Source organism: Chiloscyllium punctatum, unplaced genomic scaffold, assembly GCF_047496795.1.
Source record: "Chiloscyllium punctatum isolate Juve2018m unplaced genomic scaffold, sChiPun1.3 scaffold_808, whole genome shotgun sequence".
Classification (NCBI taxonomy): Eukaryota; Metazoa; Chordata; class Chondrichthyes; order Orectolobiformes; family Hemiscylliidae; genus Chiloscyllium; species Chiloscyllium punctatum.
Genome location: NW_027310542.1, coordinates 24,846 through 41,611, shown reverse-complemented (window position 1 = coordinate 41,611; position 16,766 = coordinate 24,846). Strand labels below are relative to the sequence as shown.

The window sequence follows — 16,766 nt, the reverse complement described above, 5'->3', positions numbered from 1 at the left end:
AGTGGGTGAGAGAGAGGGGGGATGGAGCGAGAGAGAGAGAGGGAGAGGGTAAGAGAGAGGGGGAGGGGGCGAGAGGGAGGGCAGGGTGCGAGAGAGAGAGAGGGAGGGGGTGCGAGAGAGAGAGGGAGTGGATGTGGGGGGGGCGAGTGAGAGAGGGAGGGTCGAGAGAGAGAGGGAGGGGCGACAGAGAGAGGGAGGGTGTGCGAGAGAGAGGGGGCCGAGAGAGAGAGGCAGGGGTGGGAGAGAGAGGGAGTGCGGGAGTGAGAGAGAGAGGAATGGGGTGAGAGAGGGAGGGAGTGGGGTGAGAGAGAGAGGAATGGGGAGGGAGAGGGAGGGAGTGGGGCGACAGTGAGAGGGAGGGAGTGAGAGTGAGAGAGAGGGGGCAAGAGAGAGATGCAGGGGGCGAGAGAGGGGCACGAAAGAGACAGGGGGCGAGAGAGAGGGGGCGCAGCATGTGAGAGGGGGCTGGAGGGACGAGAGAGGGAGGGAGGGACCTGAGAAATTGGGATGTGGTGAGAGAGAGAGGGAGGGGAGCGAGAGAGGTGGAGTGAGAGAGAGGGGAGGTGGTGAGAGAGAGGGGGAGGGGCGAGAGAGAGAGAGAGGGAGGGGGCGAGAGAGAGAGAGGGAGGGGTCGAGAGAGTTGGAGGGGGAGAGAGATTGAGAGGGGCGAGAGAAAGAGGGGAGGGGGCGAGAGTGAGAGTGGAGGGGTGCGAGAGAGAGACAGAGGAATGTGACGAGAGAGAGAGGGTGTGGACGAGAGAGAGGGTGTGGGCGAGAGAGAGAGGGAGGGGCGAGAGAGCGAGAAGGAGGGGGTGCGAGGGAGAGAGAGGAGGTCGGGAGGGGGAGGAAGGGCTCGAGAGAGAGAGAGGGAGGGGTCGAGAGAGAGGGAGTGAGGGGGCGAGAGAGAGAGGGATGCGATGAGAGAGGGAGAGGGGGCAAGAGAGAGAGGGAGGGGACGAGAGAGAGAGAGGGAGGGGGTGAGAGAGAGAGAGGGAGGGGGCGAGAGAGTTGGAGGGGGAGAGAGATTGGGAGGGGGCGAGAGAAAGAGGGGAGGGGGCGAGAGTGAGAGTGGAGGGGTGCAAGAGAGAGACAGAGGAATGTGACGAGAGAGAGAGGGTGTGGACGAGAGAGAGGGTGTGGGCGAGAGAGAGAAGGAGGGGCGAGAGAGCGAGAAGGAGGGGGTGCGAGGGAGAGGGAGGAGGGCGTGAGGGAGAGGGAGGGCTCGAGAGAGAGAGAGAGGGAGGGGTTGAGAGAGAGGGAGTGAGGGGGCGAGAGAGAGAGGGATGCGGTGAGAGAGGGAGGGGGCAAGAAAGAGAGGGAGGGGGCGAGAGAGAGAGGGAGGGGGGCGAAAGAGAGAGGGAGGGGGGCGAAAGAGAGAGGGAGGGGGGCGAGAGAGAGCCGGAGGGGGGCGAGGGGGGGGGTGAGAGAGAGGGAGGTGTTGAGAGAGCAAGCAGGAGGGGGGCGAGGGAGGGGACAAGAGAGAGAGGGAGGGGTCGAGAGACAGAGGGAGGGGGGCGAAAGAGAGAGAGAGAGAGGGGCGAAAGAGAGAGGGAGTGGGCGAGAGAGAGAGGGGGGGCGAGAGAGAGAGGGGGGTGAGAGAGAGGGAGGCGTTGCGAGAGAGAGCAGGAGGGGGGCGAGAGAGAGAGAGGAGTGGGGCGAGAGAGAGGGAGAGGGCAAGAGTGAGAGAGAGGAGGACGAGAGAGAGGGGGGGCGAGAGAGAGAGGGAAAGGGGCGAGAGAGAGAGGGAGGGGGTGAGAGAGAGAGAAAGTGAGGGGGCGAGAGAGAGAAGGAGGGTGACAAGAGAGAGTGGGAGGGGGTTGAGAGAGACAGAGAGAGAGGGGCGAGAGGGAGAGGGAGGTGTTGCGACAGAGCGAGAGGGAGTGGGGCGAGAGAGAGAGGGGGAGCGAGAGAGATAGGGAGGGTCCGAGAGAGAGAGGGAGGTGGGCGAGGGAGAGGCTGTCAGAGAGGGGAGGGGGCGAGAGAGTGAGAGGGAGGGGGTGCGAGAGAGAGGGGGAGGCGGGCGAGAAAGAGAGAGGGAGTGGGCGAGAGAGAGAGGGAGTAGGCGAGACAGAGTGGGAAGGGACGAGAGAGAGAGAGGGAGGGGGTGGCGAAAGAGAGAGGGGGGGTTGAGAGAGAGGAGGACGAGTGAGAGGAGGGCAAATGAGGGTGCCAGCGAGAGAGAGCCAGAACGAGAGCAAGAGACACAGAGAGATTAACAACGGGGGTGAGGAAGAGAGAGAGCGAGTGCGAGAGAGACAGCGAGAGAAAGAGGAGGCGAGAGAGAGAGAGGTGCCAGAGAGACAGAGAGAGGGGGCAAGAGAGAGAGTGAGAGACAGCGAGAGTGCGCGTGCGAGAGAGAGAGGATTGGTAGAGAGAGAGAGAAAGGGGCAGGATAGAGAGAGAGAGAGAGCGCTACAAAGAAAGAGGGGGTAGATTGAGAGTGAGAGAGAGAGAAGCCGCGAGAGAAGGGATAGCGAGATGGAGAGATGGGACAAGCGAGAGGTAGAGCAATGAGAGATGGACGAAAGAAAGAGAGAGGAGGCAAGAGACAGAGGGAAGGACCAGAGAGGCAAAGACAGAGGGGTGAGAGAGGAAGAGATGATGCGAGAGCAATGAGGCAAGAGGGAATGAGGGAGAGAGGTGGCGAGAGAGAGAGAGATGCCAAAGCAAGAGAGGGGCAAGAGAGAGAGAGGGGCAGGAGAGAGAGGGATAGAGTGGGGAGAGAGAGAAAGGAGCGAGACGGAGGGGGGAGAGAGAGAGAGATGGGGGGGCGTGATATAGAGAGAGGGAGAGAGTGACCGAGAGTGAGTGAGACAGTGAGAACGAGTGAGAGAGATTGAGAGAAAGAGGGAGAGAGTTGCAAGAAAGAGGGAAAGAGGGGACAAATACGAGAGACAGAGAGAGAGCGAGGGAAAGAGAGAGGGAGAGAGGGTGTGGGAGAGAGGGTGGGGGAGAGAATGATCGAGAAAGAGCAAGGGAGGGGTTAGAGAGGGGTGACAGAGAGAGCGAGAGAGAGTGAAAGAAGCGAGACGGAGAGGTGATAGAGAGAAGGATAGAGAGAGAGTGAGAGAGGTGAGCAATGGTGAAGGGGGAACAAAGAGAGAGATATAGAGAGAGACGGGCGAAAGTGGGTGTAAGAGAGAGGGTGACAGTGATGGGGTGAGAGAGGAGAGAAAGGGGGTGTGGGGGGGAAAGGACAGCGAGAGATAGGAGTGAGAGAGAGAGAGATGGGGAGAGCGAGAGGGCAAAAGAGGGGGCGAGTGAGAGACAGAGGGATGAAAGACAGAGGGGTGTGAGTGAGGGAGAGAGGGAGGGAACGGTGGCCCGGGGGGGCGGTGGGGTGGAGTGAGAGGGGGTGAATGGGGGGGAAGGGTGGCCCGGGAACACGAGAGGGGGGGTTAGGGAGGGTGCGGGGGGTGCGAGAGGGGGTTGGGGGAGCGGGGGGGGGGTCAAGAGGGGTGGGAGAGGGGTGGGGGTTAAGAGGGGTTCGCTGGGGGCACGTGAGAGGGTGGGAGAGGGCGATGGGACAGGAGGAGTGAGTGGCAAAGGGGGGAGAGAGGGAAGGAGAGTGCTGGCTGTGTCATTTCATCAGCTATGAAACACATTCAGACCGGCGAAGTCCCTCATACTGATGATTTTCTGGTCAGGACTCCAGTCACTAACTTGCTGCCAGGTTCTGATAAATAACCAAAAACACAACAGGAGTTGCACTTGCAGAGAATAAGGGTGCCATGGTTGCATCAACATCAGAGCACAAGGAGGCTATTTAGCTCCGTGAGCCTATTCCACCATTCACCCAAATCATGGTAATCTTCATCATCATGACAAATCCCTGTCTTTGTCCCATAATCCTTCAGCATTTTCATTCAAAATCTACCAATCTCAGATTTAAAATTTGCAAATGATTTCCAATCAATCGCTGTTTGTGGAACTTTATCAAACTTTATCCATTTCTGTGTATAAAAGTGTTCCCTGATATCACACCTCAATGTTCTGACTCTAACAGTTTATCTGTTTAATCTTTCTTCTTAAATTAAGCCTTGGAATCCAAGTATCACATCAGTAAATCTACACTGCACTTCCACTCAGTGATACTCTCCTTAAGCCATTGTGCCCAGCCCTGACAGCTCGGTCTAACTAGGTTCGGATTTGCTGAAGCATGACTTCTAATCCTTTGGTATCTCGTCTTCTGTCGAGATCAATGTCAACATTCTACCGGCCCCTTGGTCAGGTTTCTGAACCTGTTTGTGACATTTTCATGAACTATACAGCTGGATTAATCCCACCAAGTTTCCTTGGAGTCCACTGTCTCTATTTTCACAATCAAGAAATATCCTATTTTGATCCAACCTCTCACTTGCCGACACAAACTCATCTGTTGTTTTTTTTTCATTTACTGAATCTATCAATATTACTTTCTAATGCTATTCTTCCATCTACCTACACTTGGAATCACAGTAATCTGCAGAGTGGCCCCAAATTTTGAATGTGGCTTTCCTTTCATTATGAATAGTGAATAATTAGGGCTCCAACATCGAACCGTGCAGGATATCACTAAACATATCCTTCCAATGAGAATATCTCTTATTATCTGCACAAATGTCTCTTGTTCAAATCAAGTTCCTCTGCAAGGACATCTTTTGCATCTTATTACCTTTAATGGACAGTAGAAGGGTGTAAATTTAGAGACATTCTTCGCAGTCAAATTTGCCTTGTGTTTATCTGATTGGGGGAGCAATGAATCCCATTAAATATTAATCTTTGTCTTCACGACATGGTAACTCAATCACAAAGATTAACAATGTTAAATATGTATTCTCCTTCATGATTGATAAACTCTGGGCACATTGTTACCGAGTGATACTCGCTTTTTTTTTCAAAAACACAGGACCCGCCAACTGTTGGCTCACGCTCGTTACACCATATGGTCCTCGTCCTCCCCATCTGAATCTCATGGCAAAGCACCTCGAACATGGAGAGGAGCAACTATTCCAAGCACTGAGATCCCAGTAATTGGTACCACCACTCACCCTAATCCATTGGAGAAGCCGATTAGTCCCGCACTACGTCCTCATCTGAATCATCCTGCTGGCTGCGTTTCTTCCCCATATTAAAGTGGTGATGGCTCTCTGATGGCAGAAGGGAATGGACGGATTTCTCTTCAATCTCATCTTTCGTCATTGACTCGTCGAACTCATGGGAGAACTCAGTGGCAACAGAAGCAGAGTCTGGAGAGACAATAAATGATTGACATTGTTCTTTGTTAGTTTCCATTGCTCACTGAAAGGTTTAGAACTTGAACTTGAAGTTAGGGGCTGAGCTAGAATCCTTGGATTAATTATCTGCTCAAGGACCAGAGTGGGGTTACAATTATTGATTCAACACAACTTTGATATTGAATCACACATTGTTTAAGTTTCCTTATGCACAACCACAGATCCAAGGGAAACACAAGGAAGTTGGATTGAATAGCTTAAGCACATGATTGAATAAAGGAATCTTGAAAAAAATCAGTGCAGGACATGTGCCTATTTGACCCACATATCCTTTGGGTAGGGAAGGAGTGCTAACGTAGCAAAAGATTTGATTGATTCAAATCATCTAACTGAAGAGACACATTTCCCTGCTTAAGTCATGAGATCAGTGGAAGGACAAAACATCATTTCTAGTTTAAGAATTCACCTTTCTCACCAGGTAATGAAGGCACACTGTCTCTGCGGATTGGGTCGTTGGCCGCTGTTTGAACCACATCCTCAATAGAGCTATTTACCTTTTGCGTGGCCAGAGGTTCTGCTTTTCTCCAAGAATGGTAAGGGTGAGCTGCCTTGTTTACTGCTGCCGCTGCTGCTCCTACAGAAATGTCACAGAACAACACAGATGCATAGTTTCAGGACACAAAAACAGGTTCTCAGTATTTGTGATTTACAGAGACTTCCTTCCCAACCTAAACCCATCAACATAGTTTTCTTCGATTTCTTGTATTCCAAGCTCCTCCTTGAATTCATCTCTTATTTGCTTCAATTATTCCTGATGAAGTAAGTTCAACATTCAAACCCCTTTTTGGTAAAGAGTTTGTCGCCCTCTGCAAATTCCGATGAGATTTAATAATGATTACAATTATATCCCCAGATCCATGGATTCTGTCATTCGCAAGCAGAAACATCTTTTCCATGTCTACTCGATCAAATGTAACTGGACCATGTCACTCTTTTTCAATGAGACAAGACTGCCCAATCTTACCTTGATGAATTCAAACTCAGTTTGGATATAATTCCAGTAACTATTCTTTACCTTCCCCGATCCGAACTGTGTGCAGTGCTCCAAGGGTGACCTGTCCATGGTCCTACACATATCGAACACATTTCCATTCTGTCACCCCAGAAATAAACCCATGACCTACTTCTCGATCTAACCTCACAAACCGGTGCCATTTACTGCCAGTGACTCATTCCTATCTCCAGATCCCTCTGCCCTATTTAAGGACATATTTCCAAAGAGGAAGTGGTCTCTTTAGTCTTTTGACCACAGTGTATGACCTCACACATGGGTGGAGGTTAATCTTCCACAGCTTTGACTGCAATATTCCCTTAACCAAATCTTCCCAACAGTAAATCTTCCTAAAAACAAAACTCCAATATATTAATGTACTTAATCTCATCAACTATTTCTTATTTGAAAAGCACTAACTGTCCAGCTCAGTTTTGAACAAACATCCTCTGACACAGTTATTAAAATGTCACAAGCTGAACTCCAACCACTATTGGCATTCATATTCATTGCAACCTAAGAATGAGAGGTGATATCATTGAGGGTCTATAATATGGTCAAGGGATTGACCAAGTAGATGCAGAGAAGATGATTCAATCTACAATGAGTTGTCATAAGTTTACAATAAAGGGAAAGTTGGAGGAAATACTTCTCTCAGAGTTTGGTGAATCTTGGGAATTCACTACCTCAGAACAATGTGGATTCTGGGACATGAAGTAAATTTAAATAAGAGACACACAGATTTTTAATTAGTAATGGGTTGAAGAGTCAAGGAGAGCTGGCAGGAAAGTGGTGTTCAGGCCAAGATGAGATTAACCATGTCTGTCTCGAATGGCAGAGCAGGTACAAGGGGCTGGATTAATACTCCTGCTCCTAATTATGATGCTCTTATGTTCTTATTTCAAAAGGAGGAAGTAAGAGGAATGGACTAATACAAGGTGTTTAATGGGCATGGTATTGGAAAGACTATGGTGAGAGGCTGTTTGATTTGGTGAGGTGAGGCACAATATCTCTACAGTAGTGTCAGCAGACCAGCTGGGCCCAGCACAGAGAAAAGACCGTGATGTCTCCTTTGCAGCATCTTTCCCCACCTATCCATTTCTAGCCTCTACCTTATTCCCCCCCCTCCCTTTCAGCCTGAAGCTCCTTCACCAAAAACCTTGCAGCCTCTTTCTTCAAACCCACCATCACCGAATCCCCCACCATCAACATTCTGGGGGTTTACTATTTACTAGAAATTGAAGTGGACTTTCCATATAACTACAGTAAGTAAACCACCCTCCAAATCTCTGAAGCCTGTCCACCATCTACAAGAATCAACTCAGGAGTGCAATAGGATACTCACTACTTGGCTAGGTTTGGCTGCAGCTCCAAGAACACTCAAGAAGCTTGACAGTGTCAGGAAAAACCAGACTGCTTGATTGGCACCACATTCACTCCCTCCTCCACTGATGCCCAGAGCAGCACTATGTACTATCTACAAGATACATTACATCAATTCATAACACTTCAATAGCATCTTCCAAATCTAGGACCAATACCAAATAAAAGGAAAAGGGAAGCAGTTTCATGGGAACATCATCTCCTGCAGGTTCCCTTCCAAGCCACTACCATCTGGAGTTGAAAATCTTTCAGCAGTCCTGAAATGTCATTGAGCCAAAATTCTGGAATTCCCTCCCAACAGCACTACCAATAGGTCTACAGCCCACACGGACTGCAGTGATTCAAAAAGGGAGCTCACAACCACCTTCTCAAGGGCATTAGAATGAGGCAATAAATGTTCGCACAGCCAGTGACACCCACATTCCATAAATTCATTAATTCCTTAATGCCTCCTCCTTCCTTCCACAACACCCCCACCCATAGACAGCTGCGCTGCGCAAACACAAAGCCTTGAGAACCATGTGGTAACCCACAAGGAGGCCCAAGCTACATTCAAGCCGTGCTCAGACAGGGGTTGTCCTGAACGAACAATCATCCCCAGTGGTTCACACACCGTCGTCAACAGTGAAACTATCAGGTTCCAACGTTTTCACAAAGAGATTGGTTGGGACATGGGATGAACGGCCAGAGGAAGTGGTAGATGCATGTACAGTTACAAAATTTAAAAGATATTTGGAGAGGTACATGAATAGGATAGGTTGAGGAATATGAGCCAAATGCAGGCAAACCGCACTGGCATAGTTTGGGAAATTTGGTTGACGTGGATGAGTTGGACTGAAGGGTTCATTTCCATGTTGGTGACTATGATTCTATTCTTTTCAGCCACAGTGGCATTTTGCAATTGTCCTAAACTATGGTGTAATTGAACAAGTTAATGGAGGCTTTTGACACCAGGGCCACAGTACTCTGTAGGTAAGGTGTTGAGTAGTAGCTGCAATTTAGTGGACATTTAATAAACAACATAATGAAGAAGTATAGAAGGAAATTACTACAGATGGTGGAACCTGTACTGAAAACAGCAAATGCTGGAGCTGACAGCAGGTCAGAATGCATCCATGGAGACCAAGCAAGCTAACGATGTGTCTCGATAACTCGATCAGAGATCGGATGAAGAGTCATCTGGACTCAAAATGTTAGCTTGGTCTCTCCATCAATTTTTTTTTAAAAGAAGTTCATGGGATGAGGGTGTCATTGGCTCAGCAGCATTCATTGCTCATCCCTAATTGCCCAATGGGCAGTTAAAAGTCAAGCTCATTGCTGTGTGTCTGGAGTCACATGTAGGACAAATTAGGTAAGGATGGTAGCTTCTTACTTCAAGCACGTTAGTGAACTAGATGGGTTTTCCGTCACCCAGCAAAGGATTCATGGTCATGAGATTCTTAATTCCAGATGTTCACTGAATTCAAATTCCATCATTTCCTGTGGCATGATTCGGCCTGTTTTTCCAGAATGCAACCTGCATCTTTGGATAAACAGTCTAGCAGTAATACCACTCAGCCATCGGCTCCCTCCTGTGATCTTCAGTATTTGTTGTTTTCAGTACTCAAAAAAATGTTATGCATAATTTTGAACTCTGTAAAAGCATCCACAGTGAACACAAAAAGCCCACCTCCAGTCATGATGTTTGAGTCTGGATGACTCAGTCAGACTGGCTAATGAAGTGGAGTTACGCATTTTAATATCTGGCAGTTTCTCCACAGGTCCGGCTGGCGTTGGGCTGCTCTCATTCCTTCTGCGATGAAACAAACAAAGAAATGACAGTCGATACTCCCCACTAAGTGTCTAAATTCAATTGCACCGCTACCAAAGTAATTTATCTTAATTCAAAAATGTTTCAGTGAAAGACATTTCAGCAAGCTCACCACCTCCTGTCTCAGTTTAATGGGAAATGGGATCAATTCTGTAGCGCCTACTGTCCCAGTGGAAAAGGCCACTGGTTTAAGCCCTGGAACAGGCTGTCAGCTGATCTGAGTTTTGAATCTTATTCTTTGACAGATTGCAACATGTTTTGCACAAGGGGGCCTGCAGACAGGACAAACTTCAATTATATTCAATACAAAAAAATGCAATTCCATTTAAATGAGGCAGATTAATTGAGATCAGGCCTCAGGTGAGGATACAAAACAGTCAAGTTTGGAATTTCCAGAGACCATCAAGATTGACCATTCAATTACTGAAGTTTGTCTCATATTGCTTTCCCAATCAACCTACTTCAATGCATTATGACACCTCTGGAACAGGTGGGACAGTTCCAGGCCTTCTGGCTCAAAGTTGGAGATACTACCACAGCATCACAAGAGCACTGTGTTTTAGGCTGAGTAACTGGTGGGTTAATTTGCCCAATTATCTTACTAATCCGGAAGATTCTGTTACCATCCTAATGCTGGGAAATAAGCAAGGTATTAAATGGGAGCAAAGATGTTACAACAGTCTCTCTGACAAGGGACAAAATATCTTGTATCTGTTCATCCTTCGATAGTTTGAAATTTTTAAACTTTCTGGTCTACCATCATCTTTGCAGTTTTGTACATCTTTTCTTTCAATTCGATGTCACTCATAATTCCCTCAGCTATGCACCGCTGTTCATCGTGCATTTCTTTTACAAGTTAATATATATTGTTGAGAATTATAAAGTAACTGAATATATTCTTCTGCTTTAACATTCTAACTATAGTCCCATTCCAGTTTAGGGAACTACTACATTATCCCCTTGTCACTGCCTTTAAGTTTAGATACAAGTTGAAGAACTAAATTCCTCACCCTAAAGCTAGATTCTATCATGCTGCATTGCATCTTACCAAAAGGGTCTTTTACTTTGAGCTCATTAATCAATCATATTATCAGGTCTAAAATAGCTGTTCCATGATTGGTTCCAGAGCATCTGTTCTGTGAAATTGCACAGAGCAGTCTACCTCAAATTGTTTCAGAAGGTAACATAAGCTGAGTGCACAATAATATTTTAAGTAACAGAGAACCCTCTGAATATCAGGATTCTATTAGATCCCCAAAATTACCCAGAGCATGGAATCCTTACGTTGTGGAAACAGGCCCTTCAGCCCAACAAATTCACACCGACCCTCCAAAGAGTATCCGAACCAAACCTATTCCTCAATGTTTACCCCTGATTAATGCACCGAAACTGTGCATCGCTGGACACTATGGCAATTTAGCATGACCAATTCACCGAACCTGCAGTTCTTCGGATTGTGGGTTTGCAGCCCTGGTTCGCAGTTGCTTCGTGAAGTCTGAATGTTGTTGCCTCTATTAGCCCAACAACACTGTCACTGACACAGGAGCTGTAACCCAAATCGGTTTGTGGCAGTCAGAGATCCTGCTACAACCTGCGCACATACCAACCCAGTCATCTCAATCAGAAAGAACTAGTACAGCACAGATTAGAAGACAACTTGGATCACATTGTGCTTTTGAAATCAGAGGCTTTTGAAATGTTATAACAGTCTTTGTTACAAGGGAAAAATTATTGACCAACTAATAGGACTAAAGGCAGACAGGACCTAATGGCCTGGATCAAACATTTTTAAGGCAACTGACTGCAGAGTTATTCAAGGCATCGATTGGAATATTCCAGAATCAGGGGATACAGGAAGCATCCAGTGGATTGATGCACCTGTTCAAGAAGGGAAGGGAGACAGAAATCAGGAAACTATAGACTAGTTAGTTTAATATCTGTTTTTGTAATACGGCAGAGTCGAATATTAAAGTAATAAATAGCAGGACATTTAGAAAAGCTTGTCATTAAACATGGTAGACTGGGTTTTGTTAAAGAGACACTATAACAAATTTGCGACAGTTCATTGAGGAGATAACAAGCAGAGCTGAGAAAGGGCAATCCAATGATGTTCTGTATTTGGATTTTAAAAATGCAAATGATAAGGTGCTACATAAAAGTTAATTGCATAATACAGGAGCTCACTGTGTCAGGGGTAATGTATTTGCATGGAGTGAGGATTGGTTAACCACACTGGTTGTTGCTGAGGCCTCACTTGGAGTACTGTATGCAATGTTAGCTCCCATATTTAATAAGGGATAAACCAGTATTGGAGACCATTCAAAAAAGGATTCAGCTAGCTGCTTCGAGGACAAAAAGGTTGACCTATCAAGAATAGCTAAACAGGTTAGGTCATTATACAATATAATCTTAACAAACAGATTACATACAGTGTGGAAACAGGCCCTTGGCCCAACAAGTCCACACCGATCCGCCGAAGCACAACCCACCCAGACCCATTCCCCTACATTTACTCCTTCACCGAACACGACAGGCAATTTAGCATGGCCAATTCACCTAACCTGCACTTTTTTTTTGGATTGTGGGAGGATACTGGAGCACCCAAAGGAAAGCCACGCAGACAACGTGCAAACTCCACACAGAGTCACGTGAGGCAGGAATTAAACCCAGGTCTCTGGCACTGTGAGACATCAGTGCTTACCACTGTGCCACCCACATAATATAAGGGGTGATCTTATGGAAACAAGATTCTGAGGAGCTTGACAGGGTAGATGTTGACTAGATCTTCTAGCACCAATGAAGTCTCAAACCAAACATTACATAAGGGAACATTCATTTTGTAAAAAATGTAAAGAATTTTTTTCTCTCAGTGAATGGCTAGAATTTTCTAGCCCAAACAATTGTGAAAGTTAAATGTGGTAAGGGAATGGATCTGGTTGGGTTACTCTTCAGAGGGTTGTGTGGCTTGTTGGGCCGAAGGGCCTGTTTCCACACAGTAGGGAATTCATGATTCTATCTCAAATTATTCTAAAAGAGGGCAGATAGATTTTTGAAATATTGAGCAGTTGAGGGGTATGCAGATCAAGCATAAAAGAGGTGTTGAGAGCGGAGTTGGCCCAGCCATGATCTGATAGAATGGGGGGAACAAGCTGGAGGGGATGAATGCCCTACTCCTGCTCCGATTCCTTGAGGCTCCATTTCATGCTTTTTTTTATCTCCAAAGAAGAGTGTGATACCATGTGCTGAAGATCTCAGATATTGTGAAAATGGTGCGTTTATGTACTGGTTCAGATGGCATTGGTTCATCAATCACAGCTATACAGTCATGAGTAGAAAGGCAATTCCCTCCATGAATAAAGGAAATCTACTGCAGAGCTCACACAAAGGGATCTTTCCCCTCAGTCAACTCTCCCATCATATTACCCAACATATCAGCAAAAGCAGGACGCACTGCGCATGCTCTATCCAACACAGGGACCCTGGGTGATTGATGTCAGCACCGGACCAATGAAAGGACGGTGGGCGGAGCTGGAGGACTTGGCGGGAGGTTGGTCCTCCAACCAATCAAAGTGAACGAGGGGCAGAACTAGACTAAACACGTGATCACCCTCGCGCGCGGCCTCGAGTCGCTGTAATGGATGCTCGTGAAGTTATGGAGCGAAAGGATACGGTAAGGAAATAAATAAACAAACAGAAGGAAACGAGAGAAAAACTGTTGCTATGAGCGGAGACTTTTTACAAACATGTTGTGCGCGTCGGAAAACACAAATTTGAACGTCCCAGTCCCGTGTTTGGAGTAAACGGGGAATTGCCTCAGTGTGGCCGCAGGCCTGAGTGAGCGCCGCCATCTTTATTCGGGGCAACGAATCACTGGACACGTGTGCGGCCGCCATCTTTGTAGGGGGCAAGGTGCAGCCAGGCGCATGTGCAGCCTTTCTCTGGTACAGAGTCATTCGGCAGGATTTTCACAGAGCACATTCAAACTCAGAGAAATGGATGTTTATTTCTGGATTTGTTTCGTCATTCATTTAAATGATTTGCTGTTGTAACTGAGTTTGCAGGTCATTCAAAATTGGAGGTATTGTGCATAGTGAAGAAGGTCACCTCAGGTTACAGTGAGATCTTGATCAGATACGGATTAATTTAGATAAATGTGAGGTGCTGCGTTTTGGAAAAGCAAGTCAGGGCAGGACTTATACACTAGGGGAAAGTGAAGACTGCAAATGCTGGAGATCAGAGCTGAAAAATGTGTTGCTTGAAAATCACAGCAGGTCAAGCAGCATCAAGGGCTCATGCCCGAAATGTCGATTATCCCGATCTTTGGATGCTGCCTGGCCTGACCTGCTGTGCTTTTCCAGCAACACGTTTTTCAGCCCAGGACTTATACATGAATGGCAAGGCCCTGGAGACGCTTGCGGAACAAAGAGACCTTGGACTGCAGATTCATAGTCCTTGCAAGTCAAGTTGCAGGTAGATAGGATGATGAAGAAGGTGTTCAGTATATTTTCCTTTATTGGTTAGAGCATTGAGTATAGGATGTGGGAGGTCATGTTGCTGTACAGGACATTCGTTAGGCCACTTTTGGAATATTGTGTGCAGTTCTGGCCTGCCTCCTATCAGAAGGGTGCTGTGAAACTTGAAAGGTTTCATAAAAGACTTACAAGGATGTTGTTAGGGTTGGAGGATTTGAGCTACAGGGTGAGGCATAAAAGGCTGGGGCTGTTTTCCCTGGAGTGCCATAGGCTGAGCGGTGATGTTATGGAGGTTTATACAATCATGAGGAGCATGAACAGAGTAAATGAACAAGATGTTTTCCCTGTAGTAGTGGTGTCCAAAAGTAGAGGACATTGCTTTAGGGTGAACGGGGCAAAAATTCAAAGGGGCCTAAAGGAAAACACTTTCATGCAGTGGGTGGAATGAGCTGCCAGAGAAAGTGGTGGAGGCTAGTACAATTCAAACTTGTTGAAGGCATCTAAATACACACATGATCTGATTAGGAAGCGTTTACAGGAATATGGGCCAAGTGTTGGCAAATGGGAATAGATTAGGTTCGGATACCTGGTTGGCATGGATGAGTTAAACCGAAGGGTCTGTGTCGGTGCTATACATCTCTATGACTGTGGGATCATAAAAGCTTATACAGCTGTGCTTCATCTCTGGGCTCCCTCATGACCACTTTGTCAATATCGAGCTTGCTCAGTATCGAACAATGGGTGTATTTTTCGTCTGTTTAGTATTTTATGATTACTTTTACAGACATTTTTGTAAGTTAACTTTTCACTGCCGCCCAGCCGCGACCATGTGCTGCTTATTAATTTTTTTCTGAAAAATCTTTGACAGTCAAGAATAATTTCTTCCAATAAGCAAGTGTATTTTCCTTCCATTTCGAACTATCAATTTCTGCACCATTTTCATTCCCTGTAATCAGTTTTGCACTCCCTGAAACACCAACTGTGTTTCTCCTTCCACAGAAACCAGTGATTAATGTCAGAGCCCTGTTGCCTGTGGAGAGGGTGATGTTTGACTTTCTTGTACAGCTGCAGTTTATGTGGTGAAGGTGCTCCCACAATGTGGTTGGGTAAGAGACATTACAGAGTATTCATTACAGCAATAGTGATGATTTGAAGGTAATGTCCAAATCAAGAACAGTTTGTAGTTTTATTATCCTGCTTATAATTTCACCAAAATATTATTGGGAACTTTAGACATAAGGTCAGAGACTGATGATATTAGGTCAGGTGACCAAAAGCATTGCCAAATAAGCAGACTTTGAGGAATGTCTTAAAAGGGGAAAGCAGACCTGTGAGGTTTTGACTGCAAATTTCAGCAAATTTTGCTTTGACAACTGTAAAAGCAGCCATACAGGTGAAGTAATGAATTAACAGATCATTGGGAGTCTCGAACAGAATGGGTTGTCGAGGTCTCAAAGGGTGTGTGATGCGGCGAGCTAGGGATGATCACAACCAGGAATTAAATCAAGGGTGAGAATTTTAAATTGAGGGATGTGGGCCGGATGTTGGCAGGTGAGACTAGATTGGGTTGGGATATCTAGTTGGCATGGATGGGTTGGATTGAAGGGTCTCTTTCCATGCTGTACATTTCTGTGGCTGTATGTTGTTGATTATGAATAGAAGCCTTTTGATGGATCAACAAGTTTTGGTACGAGGGAGTACTTGGGCAGCAGAGATTTAGATTTTCTTAAGATTACAGGGAGATTGAATGTGGGAAGCTGGCCAGGAGTGTGTTTGGATACTGAAGTCTGGAGATAACACAAGGTGGATGAGAGTATATGAGCTGAGACAAGGGTAGAATCAGCTAGAAATAGTAATCTTGGAGTGGGACAGGGCTTTCACACTCACCTCACCTCTGGGATTCAGTTAGTTGTCAGATTGTGAATCAGGGCGGTAACACAATCGGGAGCTGAGTGGCCCTGGTGGAGCCTAAAATGAAAGTCACTCAGCTGGCTGTTGCTGAGCAGCTGCTGCTTGATAACATCTTCCATCACTTTACTGCTGATCGAGTGTGGACTGATAGATGGAACTTGCCTGGGTTGGGTTGCCCTGTGTTTTTGTGTTGAACATCCCTGGGCAATGTTCCACATTGTCGGTAGATGCCAGTGCTGGAGCGGTACGTGACTTGGTGGGTGGCAAGTTCTGGAGCACAAACCATCAGTATTATTACCAGAATATTGGCAGGGCCCATAGCCTTTGCACGACTTAACCATTTCTTGATGTTATTCAAACTGAATCAAACTGGCTTAAAACTCGCATCTGTGATGTTGGAAACCACTGGAGAAGGCTGAGATGGATAATCCCACTTTGCACTTCTGGCTGAAGATTGCAGCAAATGCTGTTGTCTTATCTGGTGCATGGGTGTGTGAGACCCCTCCATCAGTAAGGGTGGGGATTTCTGTGATACTTCCTCCAGTAAGTTGTTTAAATACCCATCACCGTTCACAACTGGGTGTGGCAGAACTGCAGAGCTCCGATCTCTTCCATTGGTTGTGGGATCGTTTAGCTCTGTTGCTTGCTGCTGATGATGTTTGACATGAAATAGCTTCAGGAAATGGTTTAAGTAGAATCCAAAGAGATTAAACAAATATATCACAGACAAAAGATGCACTGGACCAGAGAATAGGACCCCTTAAAGATTAACGAGGCTGTCTATGGAACCACCGGGGGGTGGGAAAGATAAGCGAATATTTCACGCCATTTTTACTGGAGAAAGATATGGAAGCTCAAGAGGTTGGAGAAATAAACAGAGAGAACTTGAAAAGTATCCATGTTACAGTGGAGGTGTTACTGGA

General features: G+C 46.5%; 1 long non-coding RNA gene across 2 annotated transcripts in view; it reads left to right on the top strand.

The window, feature by feature from the left end:
* Positions 1-13,034: 13,034 nt before the first annotated feature.
* LOC140474001 (uncharacterized) overlaps positions 13,035-16,766 on the top strand; it is a 28,502-nt gene continuing 24,770 nt past the window's right edge. For both annotated transcript variants that reach the window (XR_011958772.1, XR_011958771.1), the window contains exon 1: positions 13,035-13,130. This is a non-coding gene — a long non-coding RNA (uncharacterized lncRNA). The remainder of the gene's footprint in view (positions 13,131-16,766) is intronic.